The sequence below is a fragment of the Akebia trifoliata genome, chromosome 4, assembly GCF_017979445.1.
Source record: "Akebia trifoliata isolate Shusen 1 chromosome 4, ASM1797944v1, whole genome shotgun sequence".
Taxonomy (NCBI): Eukaryota; Viridiplantae; Streptophyta; class Magnoliopsida; order Ranunculales; family Lardizabalaceae; genus Akebia; species Akebia trifoliata.
The window spans coordinates 23859655-23863807 of NC_141378.1; positions in this window are offsets into that span (position 1 = coordinate 23859655).

Below are 4153 nucleotides of genomic sequence, written 5' to 3' on the forward strand. Positions count from 1 at the left end.
GATGGTTTGGGGTATGGTTGTTGATGATGTTTGAGATAAATATCTTCTAAGTTTATTCAAATGTTGCACACGCGCACTGGTGGTTGAAGTGGCATGAATGTGTCGTTTAACCAGCAAGCCATGTTTCATTTTTTTAGCAACATTTCACGCTTACAACAGACACCTGTAAAAATAAACCTACAAAACAAACGAAAATTAATTGAGAATAAAATCAAACCTCTTACCTAAATTCAACAAAGAGTTCAAATTCTCTCAACCTTTTTGTTATTTTGGTTTAAGTTCAAATTAAAAGAAAGTAATACTATGACAAGTAGTTATTTATTTTCTTACTAAGAAATAAACTGAATGGATCTAATTTTGAATCAGGTATGGATTATTGTTTTGCCCTTTGTAATAATTTTTAAAATTTTGGAATAATAATTTTGTATATCCACTAATGCAAAATGACCTAAATGCATGTTCAACCTATAATAAGATACCCTAGTTGCCTTCCCAAAACCAAACATCTTCAATTTATTGTGTAATTTTTTTCCTCCTAACTATTTATATGAAATCTTCACTTAAGAAAATTCAAACAACTAAGATTCGGGAGTTGCCACCATTCATGATTTTTTTGAGTTAATGGTCACCCAAAATAGAAATTTATTTTGAAAACATTTTCCTTAAGACCCATGAACCAATATGGTGTCCCTTTCTATAATATAGGAACAGTGTCTACGTGGCACGCTTTAGTTGGAGTTTGAAGCACCTTAAGCTCCTAAACAAATCGTGCACACAACCCAATGTGTTTATTCTCCAAACAAAGCTTGCAACGTAGACACCATTTTATCAATAGGCACATGACATCTTAATGGATAACAACTTTTTCCATAAAAAAAGTGACTCCAAAAGGTCAAACAAATATTCGGGTAAGAGAATTTGGTTGAAGACTATGGAAGGTATTAGACAACCACTCTCTCCATCAAAATGATGGTTACCTAGGAACTTGTTCATTTTAAAATATTTTGAAAACTTGAGATTGAATTTAACGTTGAAACAAAATATAGGTTCTTTGTAAGAATCATGTTGATTTTCAAAAAAAATCTTGGGTTGATCAAATTGGTGTGGGGAACCTTTTAACATGTTTATTTTAACTTAAATAAGTAATAAACGTGCATGAAAGTGTTTTGAATGCAAAAATGCAAAATATGACATGCTTGAATCCAAATGCATGCAAATTTCATCAATTTGAATTTTTGACACATAGGTGAAAATCATTATAAACACCTGATAAAATCACCTCCTATTAGAGAAATTTTTTACTAGGATGAACTAGACTTCAAGGTGATTCTATTAAAAAAAAATAACCAACCTATTTGGAGTTCTGGCTTAGGAGTTATAGATTTGGAAAGTTGTTTTTCTTGACTTTTTTGTCAGCACAAACACGTCTCCTATTCGGGTTATAACTCCTAAATTACTCCAAAGATGGTTATGCCCTTTGGTAGTAGGAATTTAACCTCAGGATGTTTCTTCTCTAGTTGGAATTGGTTCTAAATCATTTCTCAAGAGGGATAACCATTTGTCCCAATCAGGGGTGGAGCTAGGATTTTCTTGTAGTGGGGGCAAACTATGGTTAGTTGTATAGTTGAAGAACTTGAAGATGAATGATTTTAGGGAGAAATTCAGAGGTTTTTGGTTAGAAGTTGAAGAAGGATATTTAGGTAATTTTCAATTAGTATATGAGAAGGCCCGGTCAAGAGGCAATGTCATCAACAAAAAATTGAAGGGGGGGGGGGGGGCAAAAATTGGAGGAAGGTGAGGGTGTGGGGGCAAATGGGGAAAGAATTGAGGGAGTAGGGACAAATGGGACATGTAATTAATTGAAAATATAGGAGTGTCTCAAAGTTTTTTGGGGCAATTGCCCCCACCAACTCCTTTCTAGCTTCACCCTGGTCCCAATTTAGTCCACTGTTTTAGGTTTATCCACTGTTTTTAGCAATATAATCTCATTAACGTGAGAAATATGCTATGTAGTGGAAATGCAAGAAAATAAATGTTATTTATGATAGAAAAAAAAAAAAAAAATATATATATATATATATATATATATATATATAATATATATATATATTGGCAATGTTAAAAAAGAAGATAGGCTTATAGAAGAGTCTTCTCTTAGTTTTTGCTTTATGAATGCAAAATTTTCACATGTTGGATTTTTTATCTTAGCAAGGGGAAATGTGCTGTCTCTGTCTCTAGAAAGAGATCTTGGGTCTACTCATCTCACATTTAATGGATGAATCTTATGAAAAAGCTTAGGTTTTAAATCTTGGGTACCCCTCCTCCGTCCTTTTTCGATTTCATTGCTCAAGGGCCATCCCCAAAAAGGCTTGACCTGTTGATTTTGATAACGTTGGAGGGTGGTTTACACGCAAGAGTTATAAAAAAAATGATTAGAATGAGAAATCCCTAAGAAACTATGCCTATATTACACTATACTTTATCTTTGTTGCCTTGCTTCTTTTGCTTCAAAGACTTGAGAGGGGTAGAAAGCTCGCAAGGGTGGGAGAATGAGATTAGATTTTTTCAGAGTTTCTAAGTTAAGGAATTATTTTATGAAAGTCTTGAGACCCCCCTTTATTTATAGGCTCTCTAGGATGCCGTAGAGATATAATGGTCCACACATCACAATTGTACTTAATTTCATTTGAACCGATAGTGTATACTCAAAAATACCTTCCCACAATATGGTTTTGATAGTAATTTGTCACTTCATGTATTGTTAATCAAAATCACCAAGGGCTATGATGGTAAATGTTCATCCAGATCTTTCTATAACTTTTTTAAGGGATCAAAAGTCAAATTAATAAATTCTAGAACTAGCCTAGGATTTTTTTTTTGTTTGCATTGGAAAACAAGTTTTTATTGAGAAAATTTCAAATATGGTAGAGGTAAAATTGTAAAATCCTAGCCTAAATGCATTGTTGGATTTAGTAATAAATAATATAGAAAGGTTAGAGGGGTAAAAACACCCTTGATTGCTTTAATTTGTTAGTGAAAAATAAATGAAAAAAGGCAAAGTGGAAAGTATAAAGCAAACTTAGGCTCTAGAAGACAAGTGGCTAATGGGGACCATAAAATCTGGAGAAAATATCTTTGGTCCGATATAGTGTGTTGGACTTTAGGTGCGATAAGTGAATCAGACTTTCATTGAATTTTTGTTGGGCTCTAGTCCACTGATTTTAAGTAAATTGATCCAAACTTTGTCTAATGTTTGGACAATTGGACAAAATTTGGACAATTTAGGGTGTTTATAGTTGCCTCTCATGTTTGTCCAAAGTTTGGACAATGTAGGGTTTTTACACTGACTTTGAACATTCAGAGTAGGCTATATTTCATCCTTCAAAATTTTCAACCATAAGGTTCTATTTACTGTAACTTGGATCTGAAATACTGAAATAGATTGATTAATTGACTAAATAAGAACAAATATAATTAATTGAAGAAAACGATACCTCAAATGTTGATTTAGTTTTTGCTTTATGAATGCAAAATTTTCACATGTTGGATTTTTTATCTTAGCAAGGGGAAATGTGTCTGTCTCTAGAAAGAGATCTTGGGCCTACTCATCTCACATTTAGTGGATGAATCTTATGAAAAAGCTTAGGTTTTAAATCTTGGGTACCCCTCCTCCATCCTTTTTCGATTTCATTGCTCAAGGGCCATCCCCAAAAAGGCTTGACCTGTTGATTTTGATAACGTTGGAGGGTGATTTACACGCAAGACTTATAAAAAAAATGATTAGAATGAGAAATCCCTAAGAAACTATGCCTATATTACACTATACTTTATCTTTGTTGCCTTGCTTCTTTTGCTTCAAAGACTTGAGAGGGGTAGAAAGCTCGCAAGGGTGGGAGAATGAGATTAGATTTTTTCAGAGTTTCTAAGCTAAGGAATTATTTTATGAAAGTCTTGAGACCCCCCTTATTTATAGGCTCTCTAGGATGCCGTAGAGATTATAATGGTCCACACATCACAAGTTGTACTTAATTTCATTTGAACCGATAGTGTATACTCAAAATACCTCCCACAATATGATTTTGATAGTAATTTGTCACTTCATGTATTGTTAATCAAGATCACCAGGGCTATGATGGTAAATGTTCATCCAGAT